A 21,269-nucleotide genomic window follows, 5' to 3' on the forward strand; every position below is an offset into this window, starting at 1 on the left:
CGTGTGTCACACTCTTGCTGCCATCCCTCACTTTGTGTGTAACACTCCCCATGGCATTTCTGACTTCATGTATAACATGCCTCTGTCTTCTCTGATGTTGTGTGTAACTTCACCATGGTTTCTCCAAATTCATGTGTCAGAATCACCCTGGCTTTTCTAGCTTCGAGTGTCACAATGCCCCTGGTGTCTCTGGCTTCGAGTGTAAGACACCCTATGGCACATCTGAATTCATGTGTCACATTTCCCTGGTGTCTCTAACGTCAAGTGTCACATTCCTATGTCATCTCTTAGTTCATGGGTAAAATTGCACGTGGCATCTCTGACTTCATTTATAACACACCCCCATTGCATCTGTGAATTCATGAGTAATACACTCGCAGATGTCTGTGAATTCACGTGTAGCAGTTCACTTTGCATCAGTGATTTCGTGTGTAACACTCTTCATCATGTCTCAAATTTCATATTTCAGGGTCCCACTGGCCTCTCTGAATTCCCAGATAATACTTTCTGTGGCATCTCTCGCCTTTTGTTTAACATTCCACATGGTGTCTGACTTCGAAGGTCACACTCAACATGTCTTTTATGACTTCGTGTGTCACATACACCCTGGCATCTCTGACTAGTGTGTAACGTTCACCCTGGTGTCTCTGAATTCATGTATCCCAATCCAACTGGCATCTCTAACTTTGCTTGTCACAATCCCCCTTGCATCTCTGGCTTTGTGTGTAAGGCTCCCCATAGCACTTCTGATATTGTGAGTCATACTTCCCTGGCATCTCTTACTTTGTGTGTCACACATCCCATGGCATCACTGACTTTGTGTGTAACACTCCCTGCTGCCTCTGACTTCCTGTGTAACACTAGCTCTGGGGTTTCTGATTTGTGTCACTCCCCCCCATGGTATCTCATATTTTGTGTGTAATACTCCCCTTGGTGGCTCTGACTTTATGTGTTACACTTTCTGTTGCATCTCTGACTTTGCGTGTCACACAGCTGCTCGAGTCTCTGACGTCTTGTGTAACTCTGCTCCTGGTGTTTCTGACTTGTGTCACACTCACCCTGGAGTCTCTGACTTCCTGCATAACTCTCCCACAGACATCTCTGTTTTCTTGTATCACACTCTCCATGGCATCTGCGACTTCCAGTTTCACACTCCCCCTCTCATCTCTGAATTCATGTGTCACACAGCCTGTGTTGTATCTGATATTGTGTGTCACACTCTGCCTGGCATTCCAGACTTCATGTATCACACTCCCCTTTGTGTCTCCAACTTTGTGTGTCACACACCCCATGGCATCTCTGACATCACATGTCACACTGCCTCTTGTGTCTCTGAGTTCATGTGCCACATTCACCCTGCTATCTATGACTTCATGTCTAACACACACTGGTGTCTCTGACATCATGTATAACACACCCCTGGCATGTCTGATGTCGTGTGTAACATTCCCCGTGGCATCTCTGGTTTCGAGTGTCACACATCACCTGTTACACTGACTTCATGTGTCACACTCACTATGGCATCTCTGACTTCCTGCTTAACACTCACACTTGTGTCTCAGATTTATTGCACAACACTCACACTGGCTTCTCTGACTTCGTGCATAACACTACCGAGTAGTGTGTCTGATTTCATGTGTAACACTCCCCCAGGTGTCTCTGATTCATGTGTTACATGCCCACTAGTGTTTCTGACTCCGTGTGTAACACTCCACCTGGTGTCTCAGACTTTGTGTGGTACACACCCCCTGGTGTTTCTAACTTCATGTGTAATACTCCACATTCTTGTATAACATACACTGGCATATCTGATTTCTTGTGTCAGACTTCCCCTGGTGTCTCTGACTCCGAGTGTAACAGTGACCATGGCATCTCTGAATTCGTGTCTCACACTTTCTCTGGCATCTCTGACTTTGAGTATAATACTCACAGAGTGCCTCCCACTTCGTGTGTCACACTTCACCTGGTGTCTTTGACTTCATGTGTCTCATTGTTTGTGGTTTCTCTGACCTCATCTGTCACACACACCCTGGTGTCACTGAGTTCCTGTGTCATGCTACCCCTGATGTTTCTAACTTCGTGTGTAACACTCCCTCTGTCTTGTCTGAGATCTTGTGTAACACAACTCCTGTCATATCTGACTTCGTCTGTAACACTCCACCTGGCATCTCTAACTTCATGTGTCACAATGCCTCTGGCATCTCTGACTTCATGTCACGCTCCCCCTGGCATCTTTGACTTTGTGTGTCACACTCTGCCTGGCATCTTTGACTTCATGTATAACAATCCACATTCTGCAACTGACTTCACGTGTGACATTACACCTGGCATCCCTGACTTTGTATATCACATTCCCCCTGCTTTCTCTGACTTCACACTTTGCACACCTCTCACATCTTTTAATTAATGTGTCACATTCCCCATGGTATCTACGAATTTCTCTGTCACACATGCCCTGGTGTTTCTGTCTTCCTGTGTAACACTACCCCTGGCATTTCTGACTTTGTATGTCACACGACTGGTTCTCAACTTCGTGTGTAACACTCCAGGTGGCAGGTCTTCAGTTATGTGTAACACTCCACTGTGGTGTTACTGATTTCCTGTGTAACACTCCCAGTTGCGTTTCTGACTTCATGTCACCCTCCCCGTGTCATATATGACTTTGTGAGTAATGCTGCATGTGGTGCCTCTGACTTCGTGTTTAACATACCCCCACGTCATCTCTGATTTCATGAGTAATACTCCCCTTTGTGTCTGTGAATTCCTGCAAAATGCTTCCCCTGGGCTAGTTTACTTCGTGTGTAACTTTCCCTCTAGCATCTCTTACTTCAAGTTTCACAGTCCACCTGGCATCTCTGACTTCGTGTGTAACACTCCTCATCTCCTCTCTGACTTTGTGTTTAACATTCCTCATGGTGTCTCTGACTACATGTGTAACACACACTTTGGTGTCATTGACATCCTAACAATCCACGTGCTGTCTCTGACTTCGTTTGTCACTCTACTTGTGGTTTCTTTAACTTTGTTTGTAATGCTCCCCCAGGCATCTCTCACTTCATGTGTCACACTCCCCGGTGGCTTCTCAGGCTTAGTGTGTAACAGTCCACTTGTTGTCTCTGACTTCGTGTGACACTCTCCCCCCTGTGTCTCTGACTTCTTGCATCAAACTCCCCATGACATCTTTGAATTCGTTTATAACACTCTTACTGGTGTCTCTGAGTTCATGTGAAACACTCACCCTGCCACCTCTGACTTTGCGCATAACACTCCCACTGGTCTCTCTGATGTCTTGGGTAACACTACCCCTGGTGTCTTTGACATGGTTTGAAAGACTCTCCCTGGTGTGTTTGACTTTGTGCCCAACACTACCCAGTGGCGCCTTTGACTTTGTTTGTAACAGTCCCCCTGTCGTCTTTGACTACATATATAACACTCTCTGTGGCGTCTCTGACTTTGTGCAGAACTTGCCATGTCATCTCTGACTTTGTGTGTAACGCTCCCTGCAGCATCTCTGAATTTCAGAGTCACAAACTAACTGTCACCTCTGACTTTGTGTGTCACACTATCCTTGGCATCTCTGATATCCTGTGTAACACTCACCTTGAGGTCTCTGACTTGGTGTGTAAAAATCCCAAGTGGTATCTCTGACTTCAGGCACAAGACTCCCCCAACCATCACTGACTGTGTGTAACATTCCCCCTAGTGGCACTGACTTGGTGTGTCACAGTACCACTGTCATTGCTGACTTCATGTGTAACACTCCCCATGTCACCTGTGACTTCATCTTTCATACTTCCCCTGTTGTATCTGAATTTTTGTGTAAAAATCCCCCTGTGGCTCTGATATTGGGTGTCACACTCTTTCTGGCATCTCTGACTTCTGTGTCACAATGCCCATGGCATCTCTTACTTTGACTTTCACAGCACCCATTGTGTCTCTGACTTTGTGCGTAACACTTGTCATATCCTCTCTGACTTCACGTTTAACTCTACCCATGGCATCTCTGACTCTGTGTGTAATACAACACATTGTGCCTCTGACTTCGTGTGTAACACTCCACATGACATCTGTGACTTCTTCTGTCACACTCCACATGGCGTCTGTGCCCTTGTGTTTCCCAGTCACCCTGGCATCTCTTACTTCAGGTGTAATACTCACTCTGGTCTTTCTGACTTTGTGTGTAACACTCCCCCTGGTGTCTTTGACTCTGTGAGTAACACACCCTGGGGCTTCTATGGCTTAGTGTGTAACAGTCTCTCTGTTTCTCTGACATCATTTGGCACTCTCCTCTTGGTGTTTCTGACTTAGTGTATCACACTCCCCGTTACATCTCTATCTTCCTTTCTAACACTCCCACCTGTGTTTCTGAGTTTCTGTGTAACACTCGGATGTGGTCTCTCTGACTTCATGTGTCACATGTCCCATGCTGTCTTTGATTCATATGTCACTCTCTAGGAACTTTGACTTCGTGTGTCACACTTCCCCTGGTGTCTTTGATTTCATTTGTAACACTCCCACTGGCATCTCAGAATTCTTGTCTAATGCTCACTGTTGTGTCTCTGACTTTGTTGGTCACACTCTCCATTGTGTATCTGAGTTCATGTGTCACACTCTCTCTGCCATCTATAACTTCATGTGTCACTCTGTCCCTGGCATCTCGGACTTCATCTCTCTCACTACCTGTGGCGTCTCAGACTTCATGTATAACACACTCCCTGGAGGCTGTGACTTCCTGTAACACTGCACCTTGTGTTTCTGGCTTGTGTCACACTCCCACTGGTCTCTCTGATGCCCTTGTTACACTATCCCTCTTGTCTTGACATCATGCCTAACACTAGCTCATGGCATCTCTGACTGTCACTCTACCCCTGGCTTCTTTGACTTCTTTGGAACTGTCCTTCTGACCTCTCTGACTTCATGCATAACAACCCCTTTGGCATCTCTGAATTCGTGTGACACACTACCTCTTCTCTGACTTCGTGTGTCATACTCCACCTGGTGTCACTGACTTCGTCTGTAACACTCACCCTAGCTTCTCTGATGTGGTGCATAACACTTCCCCTTGTGTCTCTGACTTCATAGGTAAAACTCCAACTTGGCATCTGTGAATTCCTGTGTCACAATCCCTCTGTTGTCTCTGACATCCTGTGTCACACTCCCACTGTGGTTTCTGACTTTGTGTGTCATACTCCCTGTGTCATCTCTGATTTCGTGTCTAAGACTCTACATGGCGTCTCTGACTTCACGTGTCACATCCCCTCTCCTCTTTGATTTCCTGTCTCACAATCCCCTGGGCATCTGTGACTTTGTGAGTCACAGTCCCCCTGGTGTCTCTGACTTCCTGTGTAACACTCCTCCTGTCATCTCAGGCTTCGTGTGTCACAATCCACATGTAGTCTCTTACTTTGCTTGTAACAATCCCATTGCTGTAACCAAAACTTCGGTCTCTGAACCCGATGCCAATCCGAATAACGAGAACAGAGTCTTGAGTGGAAGAGGAAAGGTTTTCACTGATGTGGGGTCGGTGAGCCAAGGAGTCAAAAGAAAGATTTCTTGGACTCTCAAGATCTGGCAGTAGTGCTCTTTTATTTAGAGAATAGTGTGGAACAGCATGGGGACAGGACCCATGGGCAGTCAGGCTGCTGCGTGGGGACAGGGCCCACGGGCAGGAGGAGCCACTGTTGCTGCCCCGAGTTGAGGGTTAGGGCTAATTTTATAAGGCATGGGTATGTGAGTCATCTCTTTACAAGACAAAGGAAAGAACATGAAAAAAAGTTAAAATGGTATCAGTGCAGGTGGTGTCTGGACATTGGGTGATCCCATGACTTTTAGACAAGAATCAAATCGGATTAAGTAAAGGTCAGAAGGCACCACCCTAAATCAGTTACATGAGATTGCCAGACAGCAACCAACTTAAGTTCTTGCCTTTGGCATTAAGAGTTTCTAGAGATAAGGCCATCCCCCTTCTTCCTGGCACAGAGAGGGAGGCATCTTTAGAGATAGAGGTTTCCCTTAGAAATGTAAATGTTTCCCAACAAAGGGGCAAGCAAATTCCACTCCTCAGAGCCTCCCTCTCATCTGTAGTTTTAAAATTAACCAGCCTAAAAATCCTCATCATTTACTATGCCAGGCACAGGGAGCAAAGCAAGGGCTCATGCCTCAAAAATTGCTAGCTCTCCAATAAGGAATGGGTAGGGATTTTTATTTGGGGATTTGTGCAGGGGAGGGGGCAGATGTAGCTTGTGCTGGTCAGTGTTTTTCCACCAGCCTGCATTTGGCCTTGAGAGGCTGCTTGCAGCAAGGCAGTGGGGGGGAGGGTGAAATAGGAGGATGGCAGGTGGGCGTCCTTTGCCCTTGTCTCTTGTCTGGTCTTCCTGTTCGAAGCGGGTTCGAGCACCAGGAGTCAAGGAGTTGAGGTCTGGGAAGCCTATGCTCCTTGATATTCTTGAGTCAGCAGCTTTCCTGGCAAACTCAAGGACACATGATTAGCTAAACTTTAGTGTGCCTCCAACACCAGGCCACCTGGGCTTTTAACAATTTGTAACTCCCATTTAGTTGTAAAGCTCAAAGAGTCCAAGTTTAAAGAAACAGGTATTTACATGTGAGTGGAGCTAGAGAAGCAGGAAAGGGGGTGGTGGGTTTTAGTTTTAACCCCATATACACTGGGTTCAATGTGGGGGAACTGATATCAGGGCTGATGTTAAGAGCCTGTAACATATTCCCCACTGTCATATCTTGCTTTCCATGTCTATGAAAAAGGGGCGTCGTGTTCGTCTAGCTGCTTCCTGCTGTATTGGGGCGACGCTAGGGGGTCCTTGCGATGGAAAGCTTGAACATGCTTTTGCCAGTTTTTTTCTGTGGGTGGTTAGTGTTCCGGTTGCAGTCCTGCAAATACGGGAAATACAACAGAAAAGGAACTTAAACATAATGTATATCCCAGCCAGGCTGCAACTAGAAAATGCAAGGAATAGAAATGAATCAGCAACAGGAAGCATCTCATGATTGTTTTCTAAAGAGCAATTTAAGACCCTCCAGTGGTTTACTTTCCCACTTAGCAGGAGAAGACGTTTGTGGCTGGAAATTAACTGGACATTTCTTTACTCGAGTGTGGTGGACCCACGGTTTTGTTACAGGCTCTTAACATCAGCCCTGATATCAGTTCCCCACATTGAACCCAGCGTATATGGGGTTAAAACTAAAACCCACCACCCCCTTTCCTGCTTCTCTAGCTCCACTCATATGTAAATACCTGTTTCTTTAAACTTGGACTCCTTGAGATTTACAGCTAAATGGGAATTGCAAATTGTTAAAAGCCCAGGTGGTCTGGTGTTGGAGGCACACTAAAGTTTAGCTAATCATGTGTCCTTGAGTTTGCCAGGAAAGCCGCTGTCTCAAGAATATCATGGAGTGGGGACTTCCCAGACCTCAACTCCTTGACTCCCGGCGATCGAACCTGCCTCAAACAAGAAGAGGAGACAATGGCGAAGGATGCCCACCTACCATCCTCCTATCTCACCCTCTCCCCTGCCTTGCTGCAAGGAGCCTCTCAAGGTCAAACGCAGGCTGGTGGCAAAACGTCAGCCTGCACAACTACATGCACCCCCTCCCCTACCCAAAACCCCAAATAAAAATCCCTACCCATTCCTCATCGGGGAGCTAGCAATTTTTGAGGCATGAGCCCTTGCTTTGCTCCCTGTGCCTGGCATAGTAAAAACCTTTCCTCTTCCACCGAAGACTCTGTTCTCGTTATTTGGATTCGCATCAGGTTCAGAGACTGAACTTTCGGTTACAAATTTGGTGACCCTGATGGGACCTGTGGGTGGCCCCCACTGAGACCCCCTTGGCTTGATCGGATGCTCCAGAGTCATACTCCACGCATGCCCCAATAGGGGAAGTGGAGGGTTGGAGCAAGACTCAGGGAGGCCAGATCGCCGAGGGCCAGTGGTTAGTTGGTGGGACTTCATCCCAAGTCGAATCCAGGTCTGCTCCCTTGGCCGGACTCCACGGAGCGCCAGGGACAGGTGGAGGGGCTGCTCCAGCAGCTGCCAAAGCCCATTTTGCTTTGGGAGTCTTCCCTCCTGCCTCCTCCCAGGGCAACTGTTCGGACCTCTGGTTACCAGGGAAACTATCTTGTGGAAGAGGAAAGTGCATTTGTTTGAAGTCGCCACGACGCCCCGGCCAAATTTTGGTAAGTCCCCCGGGTGTGCACAACCGAGGTCCCTTGTCCTTGCTCGTTTGGGAAGATCTGCACAGCCGACCTTCATTTGTTGGGCGCCCCCGAGTGTAGGACACGGACTAAGCTGGGACTGGAAGCACTTTGGTTTTGGTTTTGGTTTTTGGCTTCCGTTTGTGGCTGTGGGTTTTTGGGAAAGCGCGCTTGTTTGGTATTTGTTTTTTGTCTGTCTGTCTATCTGTTCTTTCAAAGTGTCCACATGGGAGACGCCATATCTGTTCCACCTAAGAGCCCCTTGGGGAAAATATTGGCTGATTGGTCGACCTATAGTTATAAGCCAATGAGGAAAAATCAAACGGTATTCTATTGTAACACTGCCTGGCCGATGTATGTCTTGGAAAGTGAGGAAAGATGCCATTGAATGGAACTTTAAATTATTTACACTATATTGCAGTTGGAGTGGTTTTGTGAAAGGTCTGGGAAGTGGGATGAGATTCCATACGTGCAGGCCTTTATGCAGTTGCATAATCAGGAAGGTGAATGGCCAGGGACCAAGCTGATGGTCCAAAGAAAAGCCAAGCCTCCGGTAGTCAAAGATGTTCACACACTGGAAGAAAAACTTGATGAGGACATAACTACCTTGAGTGTGTTAAATCCTTTTAATCCTAATTTCAATGTGACACAACCACCAATGGCAGGTGCCTCCTGCTACCCACTGCAACACCAGGCAGCGGCGGCGGGAAGCAGGAGGGAACCCCTGTGGCAACTGCTCCCTTTGTGTCTGCCCATATCAGATGAAGAGGTGGTAGTAGGGGCCGAGTCCCCAACAGATCAGCCTAGGAATGAACCAGGAGCAGGAACTGTCTCCCCCTCAAGAACCCGACAGGGTACTCCTTTTGGCCAGGGGTCTTCTGGAATGGGGGCAGGGCAATTCCCTCTGCACCAGCTGCCTGTAGGGACAAACGGTCAGGGGCAACCGGCCGCCTACTATTGGACTTATACCCCTTTCTCAACCTCTGATTTGATAAATTGGAAAAACCAGAACCCGTCCTACCGGGAAGACCCACAAAAGATGACAGATTTGTTTACAACTATTTTTTCTACTGTCAACGAAAATAATCCATAACCAATCTATAAATGAAAATTTGGGTGAGTTTATTCTGAGCTTAAATCTGAGGATTATAACCCGGGGCCTTTCTTCCCAATGGAAGAAAGGACACCAAAGAAGTGGGGTGCACAGAGTGGTTATATACCCCCAGAGAGGATGTTTCACATAGGATTGAAATGTCCCTTTTACAATAACCGCGAGACTGCTCTGTGGGCACAACGATTGATGGAAACAGCAGGTAGGTCTTCTGTCTCAGTGAACACAGCAGGGTGGCAGTCTGTTGTCTCCAGCTGACTGGTCACAGGTGAGCTGGGTGGTCAAAGGTGAGTGCAGCAATCAGTTCCTAGCCTAAGGAAAACATGCTTATCCCTAAGGAAATGCTAATGTGGGGGGAAGTTGCACCTTTATCTTGACAAATAAAAATGGCAAGCAATAGGATATGTTGGAGTATATGAGGAAGCCATTTGGTATAAACCTAATTCGGCCTGACTTTGTTTTTTCCAAAAAGGCCTGACTGTGGCTGTTGATCACGCATTGCATATCTGCTTAGACATTTCCTATGGCCAGAACAAAGGCCCTTGAGATAAAGGTGAAACTTCCCTCCACATTAGCATTTCCATAGGGATAAGCATTTTTCCTTAGGCTAGGAACTGATTGCTGCACTCACCTTTGACCACCCTGCTTACCTGTGACCACTCAGTTGGAGACAACAGACTGCCACTCTGCTGTGTTCACTGGGACAGAAGACCTACCTGCTATTTCCATCAATCGCTGTGCTGACAGAGCAGTCTCGCGACTATTGTAAAAGGGACATTTCAATCCTATGTAAAACATCCTCTCTGGGGGTATATAACCAGTCTGTGCACCCCACTTCTTTGGTGCCCTTTCTTCCTTCGGGAAGAAAGACCCCGGGTTATAACCCTCAGATTTAAGCTCAGAATAAACTCACCCAAATTTTCATTTATAGATTGGTTATGAATTATTTTCGTCAACAATCTCAAGGGTCTTTGTTCTGGCCATAGGAAATGTCTAAGCAGATATGCAATGTGTGCTCAACAGCCACAGTCAGGCCCTTTTGGAAAAAACAAAGTCAGGCCGAATTAGGTTTATACCAAATGGCTTCCTCATATACTCCAATATATCCTATTGCTTGCCATTTTTATTTGTCACTACCCATCGCCCTACTTGGGCAGACATTCAATCTTTGTTAAGTATAATGCTTACAGGCAAGGAGCAGCGCCTTGTAGTGGTAAAAATCAGGGAAGAGGCTCTGCATTTGCATGTTGAGGATCCCAATCAAACTCCCACTCCTGACGTGGCCATTCCCCAAGTAGAGCCCAGTTGGGACCCAAACACCGATGCAGGTGACAAATAAAAATGGCAAGTAATAGGATATATTGGCATATATGAGGAAGCCATTTGGTATAAACCTAATTCGTCCTGACCTTGTCTTTCCAAAAGGGCCTGACGGAGGCCATTGAGCATGCATTGTATATCTGCTTTAGAGATTCCCTATGGCAAGAGCAAAAGGCCCTTGAGATAAAGGTGCAACTTCCCTCCCCCTCCCAACATTGATGTCTCCTTAAGGATTAAGTATCTTTCCTTAGGCTAGAAGCTGATTGCTGCGCGCACCTGTGACCACCCAGCTGGAGACAATAGACTTGCCTCCTGCTACGCCCACCAAGATAGCAGACCCACTACCTGCTGTGTCCATCAAGTGCTGTGCTGACAGGGCAATCTTGTGACTACTGTGGGAGGGACATTTCAATCGTATGTGAAACACCCTCTTTGAGGGTATATAACCGCCCTATGTACCCCCACTTCTTTGCAGTGCTCTATTCCTTTGTGGAAAGACTCTCCCGGGTTATAATCCTAAGATTTAAGCTCAGAATAAACTCACCCAAATTTTCATTTATAGATTGGTTATGGATTATTTTCGTCGACAGTTCCTAGGTGGAGAAAAACCTAGAGAGAATTCCTAAGCCACAGGGGCTTAGAGGAGCTTGGAGTGAGTTGGGTTGGTTGTCCTTTTAATTTGGCTTTAAATTGGAAAGAATTGCGTTTATAAAGTCTGAACAAACTGCTTGATAGAGAAATGAGAGACTGACCATGTTCAGCTCCGAAGAAAAGGGACACTTGCTCCTCCCGGCCTTTACCAAAAGGCACCCTTAGGTGACTAAGGACCTCAGTGGGAGTGTCAGAGGATCAATCCTCGTGACATGAAGCGGTCCCATAGGGAACTCCACTCTTATTCACGGTAATTAATTACAGGCTTGTCCGGGGATGCGCACATAAGGGCTGGTCACCTGTGCTCCGAGCCCATGGTGGTTTTAGACTGCCGGAGGAAAAACCAAGGCATGTAAGAGAGTGTTTACTACCTTTCTATAGGGAGTAACACTCACAAGCAGCACACTTCTGACCCACTACACTGTCCTTAGAAGTTGCTCAGACTTTATTTAAAATAAAAAAAAAACAGACAAGCAAAAAGAAAATGGGAAAACCGTGCTTTTAAAGCCGGCCAGCTCCCGGATGGACAACCTCACAATGGAACTTCAGCTGGTTTCCTGTGTATGGGAGGAAGACATTTCCTCTTCCCAAATGGGGGTTTGTCTGGCCGGAGAATGAATTAAATTCACATGAGACAGAATAGCAAGAGAAAATTAAACAAAGCTTTATGAGGAACCATGGCCCGGGGCCTTTCTTCCCAAAGGAAGAAAGGGCACCGAAGAAGTGGGGTGCACATAGTGGTTATATACCCCCAAACAGGGTGTTTCACATGTGATTGAAATGTCCCTCCCACAATAGTCACAAGATTGCCCTGTTGGCACAGAGCTTGATGGACACAGCAGATAGTGGTCTGCTGTCTCAGAGGGCGTGGCCGGAGGCAAGTCTATTGTCTGGAGCTGGGCGGTTTCAGGTGAGCACAGCAATCAGTTCCTAGCCTAAGGAAAGATGCTTAATCCTTAAGAAATGCCAATGTTGGGCGGGGGAGGGAAATCAGTTACAGGAGGTTACCAGACTAGCACAATAAAATGCAGATTTAAGTCCTTGCCTTTGGTATTGACTAAGAGTTTCTAGAGAGAAGGTCATCTCCTTTCTTCTTCCTGGTACAGAGAGGGAGGCACCTTTATAGATAGAGATTTACCTTACAAACGTAAATGTGTCCTAACAAAGGGCAAGTTCCATTCCTCAGAGCCTCCTTCCCTGTCCCAGTTTATCAAAAGCAATCAGCCTCAAATAATCCTTAGCCAGAGACATATCTTGGGGTGGCCATTTCCAGGTCGCCACACCAGTATGGAAACAATGCTTGCAAGTATCTAACAAAATGGGAAGGATTAACTAAGAATGACTTAAGTGGCCAAAGTGGGGAACGTTCGATATCTCAAAGCTACTGTATTTGCACACACAAGTAGAAAGAGCCGGCTCTAAAACTAAAGCAAAAGAATGGGAAGCTTATTATGATTGGCATTTAGAGGCTTCAAAACGTAATAATGATAAAGTGAATTCTTTACAGGAGACTAACCGTAAATTGGCAGAGACTGTATCTGAATTTTAAAAAAAGGATAAGAAGTCAGAAACCGTCCCAGCCCGCTTATCCCTTCCATCCCCTCTGCAGCTGCCTTTGGAATCTCAGACCTCATCTCCTTCTTCTTTTCTAAAGAGCTCTATTCCATTGACTTAAAGTAAGCACGTAGAAAAGGTTTTTCTTAATAGAACTAACCCAAACATCTTCATCTCTCTTAGAGTTACAATGGCCATTTTCATCTCCTTTTGAGCTTTGCAACCAGGAAACAAAGAAATCTTTAAAGAGTCAAAGGCTCCACCCCTGGGAACCCCAACTTTGGGTTTCTGGGCCTGATCACCCCAGCAACCCTAAGTGGGGTGCCCTCTCTTGACAGTTGATTCATTGAGTATTTTAGTCACCTACTGAGTCAGTTATTAGGGTAGGAGACCTGTGATTTACTCTGTGAACTGTCCTGCTGGGGTTGTGTGCCCAGCATAGGAACTGTTGTGTGACTCTTATCTTGATAATCCTCTGGAAGAGGCCGTGAGGGTGAGGTCTGATCTCTTCTTTTCTTTTCTTTGTCTGTTTTGCTCATCATCTCTTCTGTTGTCACCAAGTCGAGGTTAAGTTCAGGCTGGACCTGACCAGAACCTGGACCTTCTGTAAAATTGAAAACTTGATGGGTTTCTCTGTGCCTTTGTGATGCAGTTGGACAGGTAGATCAACCTGGAATGTAATTTGAGTTACAACCCAGTTTCTGGGAAATCAAGAGCAACTGTCCTTAGAAAATCCTTGCAAGACTGGAAATACTGCTCTAGAGGCAGTTCAGATTCCACCCACTTCCTTTATCTCAAAAAGGATTATCATCTCCCCTCTCCAGGAACTACTACCTAGCCCATCACTAATTCCTAAGACTGAAGAAAAAAAAGGGGGGTAGGAAAAAACAGCTTCCAAATTCTTTTTGGTAGCAATCTTGAGTTCTGCTAAGTTAAGTGATAAAAATCTGAGTATCTGGGTAATTTTTGGATTTGATAGAACAAACATTGCTAAACATCTAAGTTTATCTGCTTTTGGTTTTTATTGAAGAGATGCTAAAAATCTTTGGGTCTTTTACTGTAAAGTGATGCGTTCCTAGAAATTATGAAGTGTTTAGAATGCTGATATAAAAGACAATTTGTAATTGCTTACCTTTTAGTGTTTACTAGGGTCTGTTAATGGTTAAAAGTCCTAGCTAACATATATAATTAAAACTACTGGAAATTAATAAGGAAAACAGCTCTGTATTCAAGGAAAGTTAAAATGTATGTTTTCAGTAAAAAGGGTATAAAGAATGGAAATATTTTGTTTGATGGGTTAAGAAAGATAAATTTGTCCTAACGTACTAGAAAGGAAAAAAGGAAAGACTTTGGGACAAATTCTGAAGGCAAAAAGAAAGTTGTAGAAGGTTTGTGAAGGAGAAATTCTGAAAGGAGTTTTATGCCTGGTCAAGTAGACTAAGATTAAAGTAAATCCAATTAAGCATATGAGTTTTAATGTTAAAAAACAAAACTGCTAACAGAGATTAAGATCAAGAACCGGTTATATAGAACTGAATGAACTGAGGATGATTATAATTTTTTTACGACTTTAGTTTGAAATATTGTTTTTGATGTATTGTTTTGTTTTCTCAGATTTAAGGAAATCTTTTCTCTTATGCTAACCATGTCTTATAGCAATTAGTGAAATTATACCTTTATGAGCAAAACCGAAACATTTATCTTTTTGTCCCTACCTGATCCCTCCAGAATTTGGAAACTCTTTGTGAGTGAGTATGCTTATTTCGTGGCAATATAGTTATTTGCATAAGTTCAATAAGAATCTGTTCTCCTTATAATAGGACACATTTGTTATCTTACCAAAACTTTGGAATGTCATGTTTGAGAGAAAGATACAGACTCAGATATGACAATACTGCCTTTGAGGAATAAGGTTGACTTTCTGGAAATAAAGCCACTTGGAAATATGGGCCTGGTACCTTGCTTTACAGAGAGAGATTCCAGCAATCTTACCTGGTAAGTAAGGAAGCTTGCTTATCTGGCAGGTGCAATGAACCTCGAAATATTCTGGGGAATCTGAAGAAAGGAGAGAAAGTCACCCAAATCTAAGGTATTGCAGGCAAGGCCTCATGGCACAAATCTTTGGCTTGGCTTTTCTGGCCTCAAGAAGTCTTTAAAGTTCAATCTGAGATTACTCATAAAAAATTCCAGCAAAAGCAGGTTTAAGAGCCTATATGATCAATTGCTATTCTTGCTGCACTTATGTAAATAAGTGGGCCAAGTTTCTTGAAACTAAACTTATTTTGGCAAACCAATTAGTCTTAAGTTGACTATCTTTGGTAAAAATTAGGGTGATTTTAGAGAGAAGAATTATTTCAGTGAAAAACTATAATACGCATTTGTGGATATTAGATCCTAGTTCTGTTAATTGTCTTTGAGGTTTTTTCTACCTGTGAGCTGGACTGGATCCTGAATTCTTCTACTGAAATATCTGGTTACAAACCTCCAAACTAATGTTTTCAATTTTTACCTCATTTTCATTTGGAATCATTGAGAATTGAACATGCTCTTTTTCCTGAAACCCTGCAGACTGAAGCTGAACGACTTGATAGAAACTTAAGAGAGATTCCTATCTGTTGCTGTGTAAGCAGGAAGCCACTCAAAAAGATACCTGAATGCCTGATGACATCATCAGAGACCTTTAAAGCTGCAAAGAGATGCTTTGATTCTGACATCTAGAAGTCTTCTTGACTGTCTGCCCCCTGGACGCAGGAACTAATTTATAATTTGCTTCAACCATTAACCTTGTTACCTTGCTTCCAACATCACAATGGAGAGAAGACCACGACTACATTCTATTGTTTAATTTGGTTTACAAATGAGCCTTACTTAAATGATAAGTGAGGATGTTATGCTGTCTAGCCTGAAGAATGCCTGCTACTTTCTGTTAACTCTTCTAACCCAGTAAAAGATTTCCTTCTACAGGCTCAAGAAATTGCCACGGAACAAGAGAAACAGATATGGCAGTCAAAAGGGGGAATTTTTGACACCCCCTTGCAGATGTGGTTCGAGCCCAATAAGAAACCCACTCCATGGGTCACAAGGCCACTTTCCCTTCCTAAGGGACCCTTTGAGCTATGACAATTGGACATTGTCCAAATGCCACCATCTCAAGGATAAACATATCTTGTAATAATCTGTATGTTCTCACATTGTTTTGAGGCCTTTCCTTACAGAAGTGCAATGGCTTTAACAGTAGGTAAATTACTATTAGAGAGAATAATTCCTGTTTGAGGAATTCCTCGCGAGTTACGCAGTGACTGGGGAACTCAAATCTGTTTGTAACGTTTGGCCAATATTGCAGCATTTCCACTGTGATTACCATCCTCGATCCTCAGGACTGGTAAAACTAATGGCACAACTAGAACTTAATTGGCAAGCTTTCAGAAGCATTTACTCTCTCACGGCCAAAAGCTCTTGTACTAGTGCTCCTTAATCTTAGATCTATACTTTTTGTAAACATCGGCTGTCTCATCTTGAAACAATAATAAAACAGCCTATGGAATTAGATGAAGAAATATATGAACCAGCTTTCCTTAAGGGATATATTACATTGTTGTCATGGTCTTATTGAGGTACTTAAAGTAAAATGAAAGATTGGTAGCTGATTCTTTCACAGAGCTCCCAGAACTTAAGGATCTTGGACTGTAACCTGAAAAATTTATTTATTGAACGAGACATCAAATAAGACTGTTTGCAGCCCTGTCGAAAAGGACCAAACCAGGAGGAGAAGAAGACGACATCTGTTGTAGACAGCTGTCCCAAGACTCCAGACCAGGCCTGTATTCCCAACCCTGTATCTCCTCATTTAAACATTTGTTATGCTTAAACTTTATACCTATTTTATAATTTCTTTGGAATATTATTATACTTAAAGAAAGTGATTAATTTGGAACAGATTTGTCTTGAAGGCCAGGAATTCATCGAGTGACTCCTAATGGAACTCAATGGTTATGTGGAACAAATCTTTGGCCTTGGCTACTGCCTGGATGGCTAAGACACTGCACCCTGAGTTTCCTTTAAAAGCAGGGAAGGAGTCAGGCTGAGTTAAAACCTGTTGCCAATCTCCCTCTCTTTAAGGCCAGATGGGCTTGTTCAGTGTTCCACTGGTATGGTTATATTTGCAGCCATATTTGCTCCTTCTTTGGAGCTAAAAGATGGCATTGTTACATATGGAAGATCTGACTAAATTTACTCAAGAAGTCCTTAATGATAGTCAAGCAGGAATAGTCTTATTAAATACTGAAATGCCTTTAATGAGAAGGGCTGTCCTTCAAAACAGAATGGCTTTAGATATTCTTACTGCATCCCAAGGTGGTACATATACAGTCATTCAGATTGGATGCTGTGCTTTTATACCCGATGAGTCTTCCAATGTGTCATCTCTGCTAAAGCACATGAAGAAACAAGTGGATGCCTTAAGTGATCCTACACCCAGTTTGATTATCTTGATTGGTTCCCTTTTCAGTATCAGTTCCCTTTTTCGATCCAGAATGGAATTCCTATTTCTATTATTTATTGGAATCCTTGTACTGTTCATAATATTCAAACTAATTGTTGTTTTCTTTACTCAGTGTTGTAAGAGTAGCATACAAACTAGAGTAATGATTGCTCGATGGCTTGAGATGGTTGATCTGTCTTACAACCCTGGACAAATTTCCTTTTCTGATAGGAACTATGACTAAGAATTCATTTCAGACTAATCCTTTTAAAAATCCTGAGTTATTATCATTACTGTACTTGTTCTATAATCATATACAATGTAAATGTGATGTGTCATAAAAAAGCACATATACAATGTTTGAGCAACAATCTAAAATTAATTGGAAATTACATGACATATGAAATGCTTCCTCTGTTAATATATATATAACTCTATGTTTGTCCACTATTTCCCCCAACGTGGACGACTAGGCAAATAAATGAAATAAAAGCCTAGCACCAAGGGACATGATGGACCCAGGGCAGGCAGCAACCACCTGGCTCCAAGGGACAATATTTTGATCATCAATGCTTTCTATAGAAAGATTAGAGATCAAAAGGGAAAAATGACAAATAAAAATGGCAAGGAATAGGATATATTGGAGTACATGAGGAAGCCATTTGGTATAAACCTAATTCGGCCTGACCTTGTCTTTCCAAAAGGGCCTGACCGTGGCTGTTGAGTGTGCATTGTATATCTGCTTTAGAGATTCCCTATGGCAAGAGCAAAAGGCTCTTGAGGTAAAGGTGCAACTTCCCTCCCCCTCCCAACGTTGGCGTCTCCTTAAGGATTAAGCATCTTTCCTTAGGCTAGAAACTGATTGCCGCACTCACCTGTGACCACCCAGCTTGAGACAATAGACTTGCCTCCTGCTATGCCCTCCAAGATAGCCAACCCACTACCTGCTGTGTCCATCAAGTGCTGTGCCGACAGGGCAATCTTGTGACTATTGTGGGAGGGACATTTCAATCATATGTGAAACGCCCTCTTTGAGGGTATATAACCACCCTGTGTACCCCCACATTTTTGGAGTGCTCTGTTCCTTTGTGGAAAGACTCTCCCGGGTTATAATCCTAAGATTTAAGCTCAGAATAAACTCACCCAAATTTTCATTTATAGATTGGTTATGGATTATTTTCGTCGACAGTTCATAGCAAATGGCTTCCTCATATTCTCCAATATATCCTATTGCTTGCCATTTTTATTTGTCACATCTCAGACTTCATGTGTCATGCTCCCTCTCGTGTCTCTGAGTTCATGCGTCATACTTCCCCTTCCATCTATAACTTGAGTAACACTCACACTGGTGTCTATGACTTCACGTATAACACTCCCCCTGTGGTATTTGACTTCGTGTGTAACTTTCCACCTGGCCACTCTGACTTTGAGTTTCACACATGACATGTCATCTCCAACTTCGTGTGTCACACTCCCCCTGGTGTCTCTGTCTTTCTGTGTAATACTCTCCCTGGTGTCTCTGACTTTGTGGGTAGTACTCCACAGTGGCATCTCTAATTATGTGTGTAAGACTCCCCCAGGCATGACTGACTTCATTTGTAACACTCCAAATTGCATCTCTCACTTCATGTCCCACAATCCCCCTGGTGTCTCTGACATTGTGTGTAACACTCTGCATTTCTTCTCTGGCTTCGTATGTAACACTCCCACTGGCATCCCTGGCTCTGTGTGTAACACTCTCCCAGCTGTCTTTGACATCGTGTGTCACAATCCTCCTGGTTTCTCTGACTTCATGAGTGACACTGTCCTGTGGTGTCTCTGACTTCTTATGAAACACTCTCCCAGATAGCTCTGACTTTGTGTGTAACACCCCAACTCTCATCTCTGACTTCATGTGTCACACTACCCCTGGCATCTTGGACTTTGTGTCTAACACTTCCCCTGGCATCTCTCACTTGTGTGCCAATCCCCCAGGTGTCTCAGTCTTCCTGTGCAAAACTCACCATGTATCTTTGATTTGGGTGTAACACACCACACTGGCATCTCTGATATCATGTATCACACACTCCATGATGTCTCTGACTTCCTGTGTAGCACTACCCCTGGTGATTCTGGTGTAACACATGCCCTGGCATCTCAGGATTTGTGTGCAACTATCACACTTTTCTCTCTGAGTCCATGTGAAACACTCCCACTGGCATCTCAGACATCGTGTGTCAAACTCCTCCTGGAGTCTCTGACTTCGTGTGTCACACTCTCAATGGCATCTCGGACTTCATGTATAACACTCCCCATGGCAGTTCTGACTTCATGTGTCATACTCCACCTGGCATCTTTGACTGTGTATCACATGCCTCTTGACATTTCTAACATCGTCTGTAACACACCTGGTGGCATCTCGGAATTCATGCATAATAGACACCCGTGGTTTCTCTGAGTTCGTGCATAAGACTCTAAGAGGTGTCTCTGACTGTGTGCTACACTCCCCATTGTGTCTGTGAATTCGTGTGTCACAGGCCTCCTGGCATCTCTGACATGGTGTGTAATACTCTAAGTGGCCTCTCTGACTTCGTAAGTAACACACCCCCTGGCTTGTCTGTATCAGTTTGTAACCTTCCCCAGGTGTCTATGATTTCATGTGTAACACTACATGTGGCATCTCTGTCTTCATGTGTAACACACCCCATGCCATCTCTCACTTCATTTGCAACACCCAAGGTGGTGTCTCTCACTTTATGTGTAAATTTCCACCATGGCATCTATGAATTTTTGTAACAGTATCTCCATGGCGTTTCTGACTTCATGTGTCACAATCCCCATTGCCTCTCTGACATCATGTGTCACACTCCTGGTTACATCACTTCCTTCTTGCGTAATACTCCCCCTGGTGTCTCTGACTTCTTGTGTAATACTCCTCCATGGCGTCTCTGACTTCATGAGTCACACACTGCATTTCGTCTCTGACTTCTGTTATGCTCCTTCTGGTTTCCCTGAGTTCATATGTCACACTCCCTCAGCTGTCTATGACATCCTTTGTAACACTTCCCCTGGCATCTGGGACTTGGTGTTTAACACTCCCCCTGTAGTGTCTGACTTCTTGTGTCTCACTACTCCTGGCGTCTCTGACTTCATGCATCACACTACACTTGACCTCTCTTACTTCCTGCCTAACACTCTGCCTGGAGTCTCTGACATCGTGTGAAACACACCCCCTGGCTTCTCCAACTTCATGTGCAACACTCCATTGTCACATCTCTGATTTCATGTGTACAGCACTCCCAGACACCTCTGACTTCGTGTTTAACACCCCTTCTCTTGTCTCTGACTTCATGTGTCACACTAACCCTGGTGTCTTGGACTTTGTGTGTAACATCCCACATTATGTCTCTGCCTTTGTGTATCATATGCTACCTGGCATCTGGGACTGTGTGTGTAGCACTCTCCATGGCATCTCTGATTTTGTAGCAATCCCCGTGGTGTCTATGTCTTCCTGTGTAACAGTACATTAGATGTTGGTGACTGGGTGTGTAACACTCCCCCTAGCATCTCTGACTTCATGTGCAACAAATCAGGTGATGATTCTTCCTTCATGCATAACAATCCCCTGTGGTATCTCTTAATTAGAGTGTAACACTCCCCATTGCGTCTCTTACTTCGTGTGTAAAACTCACGCTGGTTTCTCTGATTCATGTGTTACACTCCACATTTAGTCTGTGACTTCATCTGTAACACTACACCTGTCATCACTGAAGTCTTGCCTCATACTGTTCATGACCTCTCTGACTTCATGTATCACACTCCAGATGTTGTCTCTGTTATAGCACGTGACATTCCTACTGTTGTCTCTGACATCGCGTGTAACACTCCCCCAGCATCTCTAACTTCATTTGTAATGTGTCCAATGGCGTCTCTGAGTTTGTGTGTAGCACTCCGTGTGGTCTCAATCA

The sequence above is a fragment of the Equus caballus genome, chromosome X, assembly GCF_041296265.1.
Source record: "Equus caballus isolate H_3958 breed thoroughbred chromosome X, TB-T2T, whole genome shotgun sequence".
NCBI classification, from domain to species: domain Eukaryota; kingdom Metazoa; phylum Chordata; class Mammalia; order Perissodactyla; family Equidae; genus Equus; species Equus caballus.